General features: G+C 42.5%; 1 protein-coding gene across 1 annotated transcript in view; it reads right to left on the minus strand.

Annotated features, from left to right (window-relative positions):
- Positions 1–17,198, minus strand: part of LOC126252795 (uncharacterized) — a 119,250-nt gene extending 102,052 nt beyond the window's left edge. The window contains exon 1 of the mRNA XM_049953731.1: positions 17,094–17,198. The gene's annotated coding sequence lies outside the window, so the exon portion shown is untranslated. The remainder of the gene's footprint in view (positions 1–17,093) is intronic.
- Between the last annotated feature and the right edge of the window lie 1,231 nt (positions 17,199–18,429).

Below are 18,429 nucleotides of genomic sequence, written 5' to 3' on the forward strand. Positions count from 1 at the left end.
CGCAAGCTCGGGTGAGGGAAGGATGGGGAAGGAAATCGGCCATGCCCTTTCAAAGGAACCATCCCGGCATTTGCCTGAAGCGATTTAGGGAAATCACGGAAAACCTAAATCAGGACGGCCGGAGACGGGATTGAACCGTCGTCCTCCCGAATGCGAGTCCAGTGTGCTAACCAATGCGCCACCTCACTTGGTCCGTTGTGCATCGAGATAGAGCTCTGGACCGGGTTGGGTTGGATCGTAGTACTGCGACAGAAGTGGACCACCTGCGATTTTAAAGGAGAGAATTGAAACCTGTGTGAGAGGGTCCTTGCAGAGGCATGCCATATAGCTCCCTGGAGCTGCTGCTCTGCAGAGGCCATCGAAGAGGAACTAACCCAAATGAAGAAATCATCCACATACACAGAGCAGGGGTGACCAAAGGACCGACAGAGGCCACAAGTCCATCGATAGCAACTAGGAAAAAATGTACACTTAATACAGGACCCTGTGGGATGGTCTTCTCCTGGGTCCATGGAGAACTAAAAACAGTACCAACCCGAACCTCGAACGACCGATGGAACAGGAACTGGCGGATAAAAATCGGGAGTGGGCTCCGAAGACCCCACTCATTAAGTGTAAGAAAGATGTGATGCGACCAAGCCGTGTCATAGGCCTTGCGAAGATCGAAAAATACTCCAGCCAAATGGCGGCGCTGGAAAAAAGCCTGCCGAAATGCGGATTCGAAGCGAAGTAAATGATCGATCAGAGACCGTCCCTCTCGAAAGCCACACTGGTAAGGGGAAAAGAGATTCCGAGATTGGAGGACCCAATTGAGCCGACGGGCTACCATACGTTCAAGTAACTTGCAAACAACATTTGTCAGACTAATTGGCCGATAGCTTTCGATGAACAGAGGGTTCTTACCAGGCTTAAGGAGGAAAACCACGATGCTATCCCTCCACTGAGAAGGGAAGTCACCCTGGAGCCAAATAGGGTTAAACAACCGGAGAAAATGTTGCCGTTGTGGAGCACTGAGATGTTGAAGCAGCTGGTTACAATTGGACTGTGGTCCAGGGGCCGTATCATGAAAAGAAATGCGGAAAGAAGTTCCCATTCAGTAAAAGGTTCGTTGTAAGATTCTGACTGACAAGGGCTAAAACATAAGGCGGAAGCTTCGGCCCGCTGTTTCTGGTGAAGGAAAGAAGCCAGATTGGAGGCTGATGCTGTTGCAAAATGTTCCGCGAGAATCAACGGATCCGTGCAAAGGCCATCCGGGAGGTGAGGGTCTTGGATGGTAAACTGCCGATGGCAATCTTGGAGAGAGCGAAGTGTAGCCCATACTCGTGATATTGGGGCGGTAGAACCGAGGGAAGAAACAAAGCTTTCCCAACACATCCGTTTACTGTTTGATTAAGTAACGGGCTTTAGCGCGAAGGCGTTTAAAGGTAATAAGGTTGGCAACGGATGGGTGCCTCTTAAGGTGTTGCAAAGCTCGACGGCGATCACGGATGGCAATGGCAATGGCCGCACTCCACCACAGGACTTGCCGGCGGCGAAATGGTCCAGATGACCGCGGTACAGCAAGGCTAGCAGCGTGAACAATCGCGGCAGATACGTCACGTAGGACGTCATCAATACAACCCGAAAAAGAGGGAGAAAAAAGGCCTGTGCAGTATATAGAGGCCAATCGAAGCGTTGGAAAGACCAGCGAGGTAACCTGTTCATCGGGGAGCGGGAAGGGAGAGAGAGAATCAACGAGAAATGGTCACTATCACAAAGGTCGTCGTGTGGCGACTAGTGTAATGAAGGGAGGAGGGAGAGAGAAGAAAGAGAAAGATCAATGGCAGAAAAGGTACCATAACTGGCACTAAAATGAGCAGGAGCCATCATTAAGAAGGCACAAGTCGTCGTCTGCAAGAAACTGGTCTATGAGAAGACCTCGTCTAGATGGAAACGCACTGCTCCACAAGGGATGATGAGCATTAAAATCCCCGAGAAGGAGGAAGGGAGGAGGAAGTTGCTGAAGAAGGGCAGTTAAGGCAGCAGGTGTAAGAGGCCTCACATCACGGGAGCTGTAGTGGCGATGGAACATGCAGCATAGAGGGAAGTCTTATCTTCCTGGTGGGTGGGTATCAGTGTCGAGTAAAGTGTTCTCTGCTCCAACAGGCATGTCTGGTGGAATCCTTCGGTGGCGCGTGTCGTGCCCATTCTCTCCACTCCAGACACTGGCCACTGGGGACAATGGTCAGCGTAATAAAAGCTTTGCACCCTTCCCACCCCATAGTGAATCATAATGTAAATTTGCACTATTTAATAAAGACTCATTAAATAGCGAGTCCTCCTCCTCCATTCCTATCCTAGTGGTGGAACTGATTTATCAAATTTGTGGCATGACTAGAAAAGTTCTTAATTTCCATCGTTATTTACAAGTAGACAGTAACATCTTAATATCAGACACTTCTTAGGCGACCTGGTAAAGTGTCTGGGCCATTTTAACACACACCTATGCATGAGGTTAGTACACATCTAATCAATGTTAATCATTAATTTCAAAGACTATAGTCATCTGTCAGTAGTTTAAAAATGTACTTGTTTAAATAATACTGTGTAGTAACTGTTAAACATACATTTATGATCTAGAAAAATGGGCATTTTGTAAAATAAGCGGTACTGTAACAAAACTGTCGACAGCAATGGAAGAAGACAGTCATACATCACAGAAATCCCATTGGGCACAATATTCTGATGCAAACTGCTAAAAGAAACGAAACTGGGTAAAATGTTCACGTACATGACAACACGAATGAGGAGTCAGTCTGATGGTTCATCATGAGCCATCCACTAGGGCAGACGGAACACATCTGATGAATCAGTCTGATGGTTAGTAGTACAATGGGGCTGGTGTGGGAGATTCATTATTTTTTGGCCGTAAGTCATTACAATTGAGTATTAAATAAAGGTGGTAGAAGAAACCAGTCATTAATCATGATATATAATGTCTATTTCAATAACTGAATAATAAATTATGGCAGGTCATTAATGAAAGTGATATGGGTGATTGGCTAACTTCTACAGAACAATGGACCCCTTGTCTCACGAAGAATATTGACTAGTGGCCTTTAAGATAAGCACAATTGCCTGAGAGCGGAGAAAACTGACCTTTGATATCAATGGCCGACCCTTGTACTTAAATTACCTTGATTGTTCCCAGGGCAACATGGCCCCAATACTTCGCAGCACTATGACATTTTTCAATCTGCTGTGAAGAACCAAACGAAATTGGAAAATAACATTCATAAATCTAATACTGGGAACGAAAATAGCCTGAATTATTCTAAAAAAGAAAGTGGTGAGTCATAAAAATATTTGACCAACTCCCTTGCGAATTAAGGGTGCTAGTAGAGAAAGTTTTAAAAACGAACTGGAGACATTTATGGTTGACAACATTTATACTCCATAGATGAATTTCTGAAAAGATAGTATGTGTGCAGTTCTATCATATTTATCAACGCGTATGTAAATTAAGATTAAAAATGATCTAAACAATATGCAACATGCAATTAAAATAATAATGTAAAATTTACGCAAACTGGCTGGTGAATATTCTTGCAGAACACTCAGCTAGGTGACAGGCAACTATTCCGAATCTGTCTTACTGTGGTGTTTTGGTGTCTTTCCCCGCCCCTCCCTCCCTTTTCCACATTTCGAAATCTACAGTAATTTCGAAGAGATTAAGAGAAGAAAAAACAATCTACTCTGAGGTGCAGTTTATGGAAATTTCCACACAGTGACATTACGGAATGTAAGCACAGTCTTACAGTGTTGCCAAAAAATGGACAGTGCCCATTACTGACGGCCGCCTTAGGCGCACGTATATTTGAGCTGCGGGCCGAGGCAGTTGTTTGTTATTATGCAAGCAGCGAGGCTGATGAATGAGCGAGTACTGGCGAGTCGTGAGCGGACTTTTTATTCTCTGCTCAGGTGTGTCGCACCCGCAGCCGGACGCGCAACGGCTGGACAGAGGTTGAACCGGTCCAGCTTTTTAGGTCATAAGGGCACAATGACTCCTCTCACTTACAACACTCAAATGACCAGCGGAACCCCAAAGCAACTGCCCACCACATAAGCCGTTCGTATAATCATAGTGTTACAAATTATTGCTGGCCTAGAAGGCAGCTGCATCTACATACATCTACCAGACTGCTCTGTTATTCAAACTTGAGGGTTCGGCAGAGGATGCAAAGAACCGCTTTGAGACTTTTTCTGCCCGTCCACTCTAGAACAGAACGTCGGAAAAACTAACTAAATTCTTTCGGAGTTCTAATTTCTCTTTTTCTCAACATTATCATCATTTCTCCCTAGGTACATTGTAGGCAAAAAAATTTCGCCGTAGGAGGAGAACATTGGTAATAGAAATTTCGAGAAAAAGCTTCACCGCAACGAAAACCGTCTTTGTTTTACTGATTGCTATCCCCAACTCACCTGTAAAACTATTACAGTAGGGAGTCTGTTATAAAACGTTTAGTGGTCCTTAAAGTTCTTTTTTCCTTTGTTCTTTGTTGCACATTTGACTTGGAGTGATTCAAAGTGGCATCAGACTAGGACAAGACACAATGCGTCATTTACTATGCAGAATCCAAATCTGTGACAACAGTACTGCACAGCTATCAACGCCATTGTATCACGGCACTACGGACAGAATGAAGCGTAATGAAGTGGTTCGAAAACTAAAAGGAGAGTGGAAATTTGAAACACCTTCCAGGGGTGGACGTTCCCTTGTGTTCAAGCACATATTGTCAGTGTACAAGCCGTATTTCAACGCAGTCGCCAGAAGTCAAGTTTCTCGTGCATCACATCGTCCACGCTCTCTCTCAGTACCACGCCATTAGACCTATGTTTGTCTGGCTGCGTGAAAGATCGCTTCTACACAACACCAGTCAATGACATTGCCACTCATCCACACGAATTAAATAAGAAGCAGAACTGTTGACGCTCTAATGCAGATCTGCACATGGGTAGAACATTACACTGCAGTGAAAAAAGTCATGGCATACCTACTAAGACCGTGTCGGACCTCCTTTTGCGCGGCATAGTGCATCAACTCGATGGAGCATAATAATCGTCTCTACCTCCATAGCCATACATAATTACGAAAGTGTCACTGGTTCAGGATTATGTGCACGCAGTGACCTTCTGATTATGTCCCATAAATGTTCAGTAGGACTCATGTCGGGAGACCTGGGTGGCCAAATCCATCGCTCGAATTGTCCAGAATGTTCTTCAAACCAGTCGTGAACAATTGTGACCCCGTGTCATGGCACATTGTCATCCGTAAAAATTCCATTGTTGTTTGGGAACATGAAGTCCTTGAAGGGCTGCAAATGGTTTTCAAGTAGTCGAACATAACTATTTCAACGATCGGTTCAGCTAGAGCAGAGGACCCAGTTCATTCCAGGAAAACACTGCCCACGCCACTGTGGAGCTGCCACCAGCTTGCACAGTGTTTTGACAACTTGGAACGATGACTTCGTGGTTTCGGCGCCACACTGGAATCCTACCGTCAGCTTTTACCAACTGATATCGGGACTCATCCGACCAGGCCACTGTTTTCCAGTCCTTTGGGCTCCAACCAATATAGTCACGAGCCTAGGAGAGGCGATACAGGTGATGTGCGGTTAGCATAGGCTCTCGCGTGCGTCGTTGTTGCCATAGCCCATTAACGCCAAATCTCGCAGCAGTGTCCTGGCATACGTTCATTGTGCAGCCGGTATTGATTTCTGGAGTGATTTCACGCATTTTACTAGTCTGTTAGCACCGACAACTGAATGCAAAACCCGCTGCTCTCAGTCATTCAGAGTAGGCCGTCAGCTACTGCGTTCTCCGAGGTGAGAGGTAAATTTGGTATACTCGACACACACTTGACATTGTGGAGCCCATAATGCTGGACTACCTAACGATCACAGAAACGGAATGTCCCATACATCTAGCTACAGAGTCTTAATTCCCGTCGTGCGCCATTATTATGTTGAACACCTTTTCACATGATTCGCCTGAGTACCGATTACAGCCTCGCTATTACACTGCCCTTTTATACCTTGTGTACGCGATACCACTGCGATCTGTATACGTGAATATCGCTATCCAATGACTTTCGTCACCTGAGTATAATATGTTTTAGTTCTACGAAAGACGTGTAGGGCACAAAAATTGAGGCACAAAAAGAAAACCTGGGAGCTGGTAACCTTTTACAATAACCCAAAACGTTTCATTCTAATAGATTCCTAGTTATGAGTTTTTAAAATGGCAACAGGACTTTGAGGACTCCGTGTACAAAATGAGCGAACCTTATTTATACACTGTGGAGATGGTATCTTTTCTTTCGGACATGTCCGAAAGAATAGATACCATCTTCATATAGCTACGGATAACCGGCCATTGACTTGAGCGGATGCACGCGCATTGCCCGAGCTCTTACAGGACTCGGTAAGATTGTCTGCTGCAAGTAATGAGTGTTATGGGCAGGGGCACTACGAATGTAGTGTGTGGACATTAAGTTGGGAATGGGGGTCTCACGGGGAGCGTGCAAGGGATAAATTCCTGCCGTCGCAGTATCCTCTGTGCCCTCGGTGGCTCGGATCGATGCCGGCACGGTAGCTCACCGTGTTCGGTCAGAGAGGCGCTGGCCCTCTATAATAAAAATAAAGCTGAGCAAAGAAATGAACGACGAACTTGAATGTATGTCCTATGACGTCAGCCCAGAACAAACGCTACGAACATTACAGAACAAATTTTTTTTTTTAAAAAAAAGATGGATAGAGCGTCTGCCATGGAAGAAGGAGATCCAGGGTTAGAGTCCCGGTCGGGCCACACGTTTTCAACTGTCCCCGTTGATGTATATAAACTCCTGTCGGCAGCTTAGGATCTTGATTTAATTGTAATTTCAGTTCAGTTTTACTCGTTCGATGTCCTCCGTTAATGCTATGTGGTAAGCACGGATACTCCAGGAGAGAACGGACAAGTGTAATGTAGGCTGTTTCGTTAGTAACAGTGGAAGCTACTAAGATCGACATAAAAGTTACAGCTCTGCCTGCATGGTACAGATACGAGCCTACGTGATGTTTCCGTAGCGGAAGCCGTTGGAGTGGCTTGTTCCGTGGCGCTTGACACAGAACCAGCAGATTCGGAACATGTAGACTGAAAAAAAAGTCACGGTAATATGTGATGCACAAGAGAAGACGGTAGCATCACTGCTGATCATCAGACTTTAACGAAATGTGCTGCGTCACATACTAAACACCTCCAATGTCTCCTGGAATGAGAACAAGTGACAGATGACTTAAGATGAGCTGCTCTCTTGACGCTATTCGAAAAGAATCAGGCACATGCTGAAACTGTATTTCGCCTGTTATCACCATTAACGCCATAAAAACACCATTGCACTCTACACGCACTCTCAGAATATTGTCACGTATCAGATACGTCGTACATAGATACCGACGGATTGGTATTCAAATTAAAGACTCGTACCACAAAATGAAGCACGTAAATGAAGTTCTTCACATGTATTTTCGTTGGTTTATTCTTTAGTAAACAGCCGTTACTCCGTTACCAAACTCTTTCTCTCGTCTTCCCCAAGTAAAACTGTCTGGATACGCTAGCTGGCTGGCCGCTGAGGACAAGATCTTTCCCGTTGCTAAGTTCTATGACTGCATTACTCGTTAGAACTGGCTGATTAACAGCAGAAAATATATGGCGCAGACACAAATAGGGTACCTGACTTGTGATTTTTCGTACATGCTGCACAATTTCAATAACATTGTTATTTAGTACTTAAGCCACTTTATTTGCCTTGTGAGATCTCTGCTCTATATTTAGCCTGAAAATTTACTTCAGTGTTTCATTTAAAAGTGGTGGTATTTAGGAACGCATTTAAACCTATTGGTCTCAGAGATAGTACCTTACAGTTGTAAGATGGAGGTAAATAGGTTCATACAAGGCAGGGATGCTTACTGATGCGAACAGGATACAGAGTTTGAAGAGCACCTTAGAAGACGTACAGTGGGATGAAGTATACACAGAAAATGATGCTGATGCCAAATTCTGTTTCTTCCACTGTAAATTTGTCTCAATGTCTGAGAGTTGCTCTCCTGAAACGTTACCCAAAATATCCAGTACAAAGTCAAGTAAGTCATGGATTACTAAGGGAATTAAGATATCGTGTAAGAGGAAGAGGGAAAATACTCGTACGTACAGGCCAAAATAAGTCAGGATCCAACGTTACTTACTAACTGCAAAAGATACTGTAATATTTTAAGGAAAGTCATTCAGAATTCGAGAAGCTTATGTGTTCTGACAGAAATTAATAATGCGGATAGTAATATTAATACTATATGGAATATTGACAAACAGGAGACGGGGCAGCCTGACAGTGCACAGCATACTATAGCAATGAAGAGAAATGATGATGTGAGTGATAATTCACAAGTTGTAAGTATTTATAACAATCACTTTCTGAATGTAGCAGCAAAAATAGGATTAAAGGGTTCAGTTGAAGAAGCAAAAAAATATGTTAAAAATGTCATTCCCAGGGCTTTAGACCTTTAGAAATGGCACCAACATCCCCCACTGAAATTAAGGGAATTATAAATATACTGAAAAACAACAGCTTATGTGGTGTTGATGGAGTCTCTAACAGAATTTAGAAGTGGTGTTCTAATTTAATAAGTGGAGTCCTTAGTGATAAATGTAATGCTTCGCTGGCACAGGGAATTTTTACAGACAGATTGATATACACAATTGTCAAACCTCTTCATAAGAAACGGGACAAGAGTGAGTTAAATAATTGTAGAGCGATCTCATTGCTGACTTCATTTTCTAAAATATTCGAAAAGTTATACTTTCAACAGAAGTCTCACATTTAATTGAAAATAATTTACTCAGCATGTCACAGTCCGGATTCTGGAAGGGTTACTCGACTGACAATGCTATCTACACATTTACCCATCAAACAGTACAAGCCCTAAATAACAAATTATCGCCTGTTGCTGTTTTTTGTCATCTTTCCAAGGCATTTGACTGTGTGGATCATGTCACACTCTTAGAAAAACTCAGGTTTTATTGAACTGAAGGCTACACACACAGCTGGTTTGAATCATACTTAACGAACAGAAAGCAAAACGTTGCGCTGAATAACTCAAATAATGTTGGGAGGGTGGTAAATTCTATTGAATATGGAGTTATCACAAAGGGAGTCCCACAGGGTTCAATTTTGGGTCCTCTGCTGTTCCTCATTCATGCAAATGACCTCTCACTTAACGTTCAGCAAACAGAACTAGTAATTTTTCCAGATGACACGAGTGTTATAATAAATCCCATTCCAGAAAAAGCCGCTGAATGTATTGTTAAGGGTGTCTTTCAAAGAAATATTAAGTGGTTGTCAGAAAATGGCCTCTCCCTTAATTTTGAGAAAACTCACTACATCCAGTTCTGTGCACCGAATAGAGTCATACCGACAATTCATGTAGCATATGAATAGGGCTCAGTTAACAGGGTAGATTTCTCCAAATTTTTGGGTGTTCACATTGATGACAACTTGAACTGGAAGAAGCATATTACTAAGCATCTCAAACAAATTCAGCTTGTTTTGCTCTTCGTATAATCGCTAGTCTTGGTAATAAACAGATCAGCCTCCTAACGTACTATGCATATTTCCACTTAATAATCTCTTGTGGAAGAGTTTTTTGGGCTAACTCACCACTTACACATAAAGTACTGATTGCACAAAAGAGAGCAGTGAGCACAAGTAGTGATGTCCACCCAAGGACGTCAGGTAGGCACCTATTCAAGGCGTTAGGTATTTTAACTGCACCATCAGAGTACATATATTCACTAACGAAAATCGTTATAAATAATCCATCTCAATTCGCGAAGAACAGTGATGTTCATACCTACAACACTAGAGGAAAAAATGACCTTTACTATCCGTTATTGAAGCTGTCAGTTGCTAAAAAAGGAGTACATCATAGAGCAACAAAAATATTTGCTCATTTGCCCAACAACACAAAGTGTCTGGCAGGTAGTAGATCAAGTTTAAAATCTAGCTTAAAATCATTTCTTTTGGACAGCTACTTCTACTCCATGGATGACTTTCTTTTCCAAAACTCGTAAAAAAAATTGTACCTCTAAATGTCGTTGCATGTGTAGAACCAAAAATTTCAGTAATATTTATATCCTGTAATCTGACTTGTTCCACATCATATCGATAAAATAATCGTGAAAATGATATACGGAACATGATATTACTAAACTAAACACGCATTTGCTTCCAGTTTGACAAATACTGTTGTTTGCCGTTGAATGGTAACCACTTCGACAATATCGGGTCTTCCCTGACTTAAACATATGACATATAGACCAAAACTTTTTATCTTAAATTGCATGTGGTATATTCAAGTTTTTATGCCCATACATTCTTACTGTTATTTTGTTTAATATAGCGCCCTGTGACATAACAGCGAAATCGGGGACCATATGCAAACATCGTTTACCCAAACCAGGAGAAAGCCCAGGTTGTCCTCTTGCATCACGAGACGAAGTCACTAAAAACAGTTCAGAGAAAAATTTAGATGCCGTACCACAGAGAGGCACCAAAAATTAAAAGCATCAAGATGTGGTTCGAGAAGTTTAAGGAAGAAGGAAGCGTCTGTGATCTCCCTAGAACAGGCAACGTGGATCTAGCGCGCGGACAATTCAGACATTCAGAGTCGCCTTTAGGAAGCATCCCAAGAGGTCAGCCCGCAGTGCCTCACGTGAGTTGCAGATTCCGAAGACATCAGTGTACAGTATCGTACATGAACAACTTTTCCCTACGTAAAAACGTATAAAGTCCATCGTGCAGTCCCTCCAAACAATGGATTACAGTGCTTGTTACGACTTCACCGTTGCTCTGCGGGCTGAGTAGGAGATGACGACTATCGTGTCCTTTTCTCAAATGAGGACACATTTTATTTGAACGGTCAGCCAACACAATGCTAGGATTTGCGCGTCCGAGAATGCCCACTCTGTGTCTGAGATCGTCAGAGAGAGCCGTAAGCTGAACGTGTTATGCGGTCTTCCGCACAATAAAATCATAGGATCTGTTTTGTTCAGCGAAACGGCAATCGCAACCAATTCCTATCTCGATATATTTCAGTGATTTATTGTGCCACATGTTCGGGACATTCCGGACTTAATTTTCCAACAAGATGGTGCGCCATCTTATTGGGTGTTATATGTTCGTCCCTATTGTAATAGCCAGCCGGAGTGGCTAGGCGGTTCTAGGCGCTACAGTCTGGAACCGCGCGACCGCTGCGGTCGCAGGTTCGAATCCTGCCTCGGGCATGGATGTGTGTGATGTCCGTAGGTTAGTTAGGTTTAAGTAGTTCTAAGTTCTAGGGGACTGATGAACACAGCAGTTAAGTCCCATAGTGCTCAGAGAAATTTTCAACCTATTTAATACAAAATTTCCGGGGACATGGATCGGGCGTGACGGTCCCACAAACTGGCTTCCGCGATCACCGAATATAAAACCACTTTGGAGTTATGTCAAGAACCAGGTTTACCATGCAGTACTCAAAATTTATTAAGTGTGTGTGTGTGTGTGTGTGTGTGTGTGCAAAACTTAAACATGTAACCTGCGCTTCAAAATAAAAGATATTTGTCTATGCATCATTTTGTGCCTTGTGAGTATTTTTAGTCAGGGAAAGACTTCTGGGACTCCCTGTAATTTCCCAAAAATAAAGATCGGTTCTCAGTCAGGAGTTGCCTATGTGTTCTGCAGTCAGGTAGAGAAGTTGTATTCAGTACTTACAGGGTGTTTCAAAAATGACCGGTATATTTGAAACGGCAATAAAAACTAAACGAGCAGCGATAGAAATACACCGTTTGTTGCAATATGCTTGGGACAACAGTACATTTTCAGGCAGACAAACTTTCGAAATTACAGTAGTTACAATTTTCAACAACAGATGGCGCTGCGGTCTGGGAAACTCTATAGTACGATATTTTCCACATATCCACCATGCGTAGCAATAATATGGCGTAGTCTCTGAATGAAATTACCCGAAACCTTTGACAACGTGTCTGGCGGAATGGCTTCACATGCAGATGAGATGTACTGCTTCAGCTGTTCAATTGTTTCTGGATTCTGGCGGTACACCTGGTCTTTCAAGTGTCCCCACAGAAAGAAGTCACAGGGGTTCATGTCTGGCGAATAGGGAGGCCAATCCACGCCGCCTCCTGTATGTTTCGGATAGCGCAAAGCAATCACACGATCATCGAAATATTCATTCAGGAAATTAAAGACATCGGCCGTCCGATGTGGCCGGGCACCATCTTGCATAAACCACGAGGTGTTCGCAGTGTCGTCTAAGGCAGTTTGTACCGCCACAAATTCACGAAGAATGTCCAGATAGCGTGATGCAGTAATCGTTTCGGATCTGAAAAATGGGCCAATGATTCCTTTGGAAGAAATGGCGGCCCAGACCAGTACTTTTTGAGGATGCAGGGACGATGGGACTGCAACATGGGGCTTTTCGGTTCCCCATATGCGCCAGTTCTGTTTATTGACGAAGCCGTCCAGGTAAAAATAAGCTTCGTCAGTAAACCAAGTGCTGCCCACATGCATATCGCCGTCATCAATCCTGTGCACTATATCGTTAGCGAATGTCTCTCGTGCAGCAATGGTAGCGGCGCTGAGGGGTTGCAGCGTTTGAATTTTGTATGGATAGAGGTGTAAACTCTGGCGCATGAGACAATACGTGGACGTTGGCGTCATTTGGACCGCAGCTGCAACACGGCGAACGGAAACCCGAGGCCGCTGTTGGATCACCTGCTGCACTAGCTGCGCGTTGCCCTCTGTGGTTGCCGTACGTGGTCGCCCTACCTTTCCAGCACGTTCATCCGTCACGTTCCCAGTCCGTTGAAATTTTTCAAACAGATCCTTTATTGTATCGCTTTTCGGTCCTTTGGTTACATTAAACCTCCGTTGAAAACTTTGTCTTGTTGCAACAACACTGTGTTCTAGGCGGTGGAATTCCAACACCAGAAAAATCCTCTGTTCTAAGGAATAAACCATGTTGTCTACAGCACACTTGCACGTTGTGAACAGCACACGCTTACAGCAGAAAGACGACGTACAGAATGGCGCACCCACAGACTGCGTTGTCTTCTATATCTTTCACATCACTTGCAGCGCCATCTGTTGTTGAAAATTGTAACTACTGTAATTTCGAAAGTTTGTCTGCCTGAAAATGTACTGTTGTCCCAAGCATATTGCAACAAACGGTGTATTTCTATCGCTGCTCGTTTAGTTTTTATTGCCGTTTCAAATATACCGGTCATTTTTGAAACACCCTGTATGTACCTCTCAGTGCTGTATTCAAATGTAGGACGGACGTCTGTCACGTCTCTGTAGGCTGCTTACGAGGCCTTAGTTTACAGAACACCAGGCAGAGCGACGCGTCTCGCCTTATTAGTAAATATCATTATCTCCGTCTACATTACGACGTGGAACAACGCTACGTTAGCCGTTAAGTGGGGTAAACGTAATAGTTTCTTTAAATCGGCGAGACAAGCTACTTAAACTATAAAACCGAACATGTAGTTTTGCAATAGATCAACAGTACACGGAGCACCAATTAGAGACATAGCAGCCACATCGTAGAAGCATGACTGACTGCTAAAGCACCTGACGTCATATTGTAACGGATTCAAGAATACACACTCTCCGTTCTGAGAATGGTAGACGATGATATTTATTTCGTATACTAGAACTTGCACTAACAAATTATCAAAAATAATGTTCTTAAATTTCTTGGAAGGATATTCAGGGGCGATAAGATGAGAATGAATACACTGGTTACAAGTAACTCATTATAGTGAGTTTCTAGGAAACTTGAACTCTTATCTTCCGCAGTTTTATTTTACCCATTCTCCATTCCGCAGTTACCTTCCAAGCTGTGGTTTTCATTCACGTCAGAATATAACTTTTTAATTTATGCCAATGACTTGAAATACTTCATTCCCTTCTGTAAGACAGGAAAAAACCATACCTAACGAGTGTTTAGCAGCCGGAACTGTGTCTAATGAAAATATAGCGCACAAGTCTAAACTTTTTATTAGTAGTTCAGTTCCATTAGCAAATTATGAATGCTGGGAAAATAAAAAACCCACAGGTACTTTGTTTCCAGAGATGTTGCATGACGAGCATAATGACTGTTATATTTCACAATTTCATCCGATCCATCCAATCAAAGACCAGCTCAAGCTGAAGAATTTATATGATTGTTTTCTTGGTACGTCTTGTTGCTTGTGGAACAAACTGCGTTATTACCAACGACAAATTTTAAAGGATGTTGACTAGAAACCTATGTGGACAATAGCCACCAACTTTCGAAATAGAGAAGAGCGTGGAAGATTAATCGATAATTTTGTTCCTTTTCTTCTTCTTCTTCTTCATCTTCTCCTTCAGCAGTGCTTTTCTTTTCTGGAACGACATCGTGTTTACAAAGAAGAATATTTATAGCCTCTAGCTTCATCCCAAAGCTGTTATAGGTTCAGAAAATTGATCACAAGACATACATTAAATTAAAATGTAGAAACAGAACGGAAAAGAAATAATCACCTCAGATTTCTGCTCATATCAGAGAAAAAGAGAAATTACAAATAGAAAATACAAAGTACCGCACTCAGTCAAATCAGACACTAGTAACTGTTTGAAGCGCTTACTGGGCCAAAAACATAAGTGAGAATGACAGCTGTGGAAGATGAGAAAGTAAGGTAATACAGAATTGCGGAATCAAGGATTGCACTATAGTTTTTATGCCTGTCGTGGAGAAGGATTTCCATAAAATAGCCCTTATGTAATTAAGTAATGACACGTAATTAATTAATAAGTTCTTGCAGTAAAAGACACCATATCCCTAAGCAAATGGAACGAAGGTTATGAGAAACTGGAAGGTTGGCATACTAGATGCTACGAAACGATTTCAAAAATTAATAGTACAGATAACATACGAAATGAAAAGTTAATTAAAATAGTAATGGAGGAAAGACGCCTATGGAAAATACTTACAAGAATTAATTAGTGTGACATCTGGTACGGCATACAAGCATAGTTATTTTGCCGATAGAATGATCAACAAAGGGAAATAATGTGAGGCAGACGAAAACAGTAATGTGCAAAACAGATTACAAGGCGTGTTGGGTATAGTGTGAGAATAATTGTTATTCGTTAAATACTCTACGCTGCATACCTATTAAAGGATTGCTTGTACAACTTTAACAAAAAATGGCTCTGAGCACTATGCGACTTAATTGCTGTGGTCATCAGTCCCCTAGAACTTAGAACTACTTAAACCTACCTAACCTAAGGACATCACACACATCCATGCCCGAGGTAGGATTCGAACCTGCGACCGTAGCTGTCGCGCGGTTCCAGACTGTAGCACTTAGAACCGCTCGGCCACTCCGGCCGGCACAACTTTAACAGACGTGGATATTTTTGTCGAACGTTCGTTTAGTACCTGATTAGTTAGTAGTGTTGGCTGTAGAAGTAAATCGGCCGTCAAACAGACTTATTTTGTTGGAACTAGGGGCAGTTTAAAGTCACTGTGGGCCTGCAACAATGATAAATAATACGACCCCTAGTGAAAAATGTTTACTCGTATTTTTTAAAATTAATTCTTTTACTTCCACACAAAATATGAAGATAATGTCACTAATTTAACCACTAGCTTGGGTTTTATGAATAATAATATTAAAGCTCCTCATAAGAAACTGCAATAAGTCATTTGGGCCAGAACTTAACTCTGGCTGCTTACATACTCAGACTGGCCAAGTTACAAGACCTTTTTGACCGAAAATTTTGATGTATTCAGTAAGTGGGAAGAGTATGGAGTTTCAGGTCTTTTACATCGATCAAACTGACGGCAAGCATAACTGACAATTGACCACCACTTCAGGCCACTAACCTGTATCCATAGAGCTCACGTTACAAGGTATAATGCCTTTTGTGATAAACGTATTAAGTTTAGACCTGTCGGAAGTACAAAATTTCTAAACACTCTCCACAATACTGTATTACAAAACATTGCGAGTCACCAGTTGGAAGAGCCATGGGAACTGGAAGCTTTAACACTGCGAATGAGCACACTCGCGTGTCTGAACGGATTAAACATAGAAGTATCCATTTGTACTTCACAGAAATGCGTTGAAACATTCTATAAAAATATAGTGTAGTAGAGACACGCTTCTTAAAATTAATGATAGAAAGGTAAGGCAGGATCATAAAAACAGCAATAGGGGAGCTGTATTATCATCAGCCTTAACTAAAGCGAATTATGATTGTCAGAAGATGGCTAGTATGACACTTCCCGAAACGTCGCGAAATATCAACGCTACCACCCGGCTCGATACCCGAGAAACCTTCCTCAATATGATTGTCAGATTTATTGGCTTAGTAGTCCACGAGTTTGGTGCGAGGGTGTAAAAACAAATCATTTTTAGGCGTGCTTTGGTAACGATGTAAAACAATCTTTCTGCAGTAGTGTAGTGAAACTTCGTAAGACGTAAATGAAATTAGTTTTCAAATTTGTAATATGTAATACGTGGTTGAATAAAGCAGGAATACGACAAATGCGTTCTCAAAAATTTCCTGAAAGTACACACAGTTTTATGTCAATGCTCTATTATTTTCCAGTATTAGTGGAATTATGGACACACAGTCTTGAACAGTGTTACTATTTTCACTTTTCCCTTTAACCCTAGAACACTTGGAGGAGAAAAATGTTACGTTGCTACTAAACCGTCGTAAAGTTTACTACTATACATTTTATTCAAAATAAATCATGTTTTATAGGTTACCTATTAGTTAATGACAATTATTAGACCTACAATGGCAAGTTACATGCCAAATTAAGTACGAAATGCCCTGTTTTATAAGCTACTGCAATCGTAGGGCTAAAAACTTGGCAGTGGTTTTCGAGGCCGCCCCTGACAGTTCTGGACCCGCGCTACATGAGCCGTACGATTGGAGGTCCTGTACAGTATGTCGCGGCAGCGCTGCTCGGTCTTACCTTTGGAGAGCGGGTGAAACCGGCGCGCAGCCTCTTCGCGCTGCACGCTGGAGGGAGTCGGGACTGGCCGGCCCGTCGCTGGAGCCTCATACTCACTGACCGCGACCGCTGCGCCAGCTGCCGGATGGACGCCGAACGCAGCGGCCAACAGCACACGCCGACCGCACATTCAATTATCGCCGCGGACAGATCGGCCACATTCCAACGCTCCACTGTATAAGAAATAAGACACCCTGCTATACTTCTGCTAATGATGCGGCAATATCGAATGGAGTATACTCGGTGAAATTCTGCAGTTGTGTACAAAAGAGGCAGAAAGAAAACTGAACGAAATGAAACGAAAGTAGTAGTTGAGAACGGAGTGAGACAGGGTTGTAGCGTGTAGTCCCTGTTGTTCAATTTTTAAATTGGCCATGCAGTAAAGGAAACTGAGGAGGGTCTTTGAAAGGGTTTTAAGTTCGGGGAGAATAATAATAACAAGCGTAGACGAAACTGTCGATATGGAATGTCTCAGCAATGGACTTTGTTGCGGGGTAACAGTTGACACCGTAATTCTAACAGGGACGGAGAAGGAATTGAAAGACTAGCTGAAGGGGCAGTTAGTGTCTTGAAAAGGCATTATACTCGTAAGATGAACTGCAGTTAACAGGATTAAAGGAGCAGAGGTTGCAGTAAGCAGACACCCCCCACCCCACTTCGTTTTTCCTCTACTCTCATCTGTCAAGATTCCCCCCCCTCTGTACTTGGCTGTGGTGTGTCATCTTCGTGCAGACTTTTTTGTGCAGTATTTTAAGTGAGTATTAAGTGTTGTTCATCTTTTCCGAAGTGTTGCGAATAGAAATCATACTATCGCTGGGTGTGATCTTGCGAACAGAAAACAGACTTCGCCGTGTTTTTTTTTTAATTTTCTGTCTACTATTTTCCCTGTCTGCTTCCTGTGTATCTTATTAGCATCGCCAACCATTTCTTTTATATTTTAACTTCCAAAATTTTCCGCTATTTTACAATTTATATCACCGTTTTTATCGCCAGCTTTTATTGTGTATTATCTTCTTCTTATGTTTTAAAAATTCTGTAGGCTGAAGAGCGGCGTACTAAGCTGCTGTCAGCCCTCCACCTTCGGGGGGAATCGAAACTCAATAAAGGAAAAGAAAGTAATGAGGTAGAGATGAAGAGACTTACACAGAGTAGACTCATATAGGGAGCTACACCAGACGATTCCTCTGTTCGTTGGCCAAAACGACAAGAATATTTTCTGTAATCACATGTCTAGTAAGACAAAATGCTGCTATTACGGTATATTGATAATTTTTACTTACGGACCGTCTGACAGCAA

The sequence above is a fragment of the Schistocerca nitens genome, chromosome 4 (genome assembly GCF_023898315.1).
Source record: "Schistocerca nitens isolate TAMUIC-IGC-003100 chromosome 4, iqSchNite1.1, whole genome shotgun sequence".
Taxonomy (NCBI): Eukaryota; Metazoa; Arthropoda; class Insecta; order Orthoptera; family Acrididae; genus Schistocerca; species Schistocerca nitens.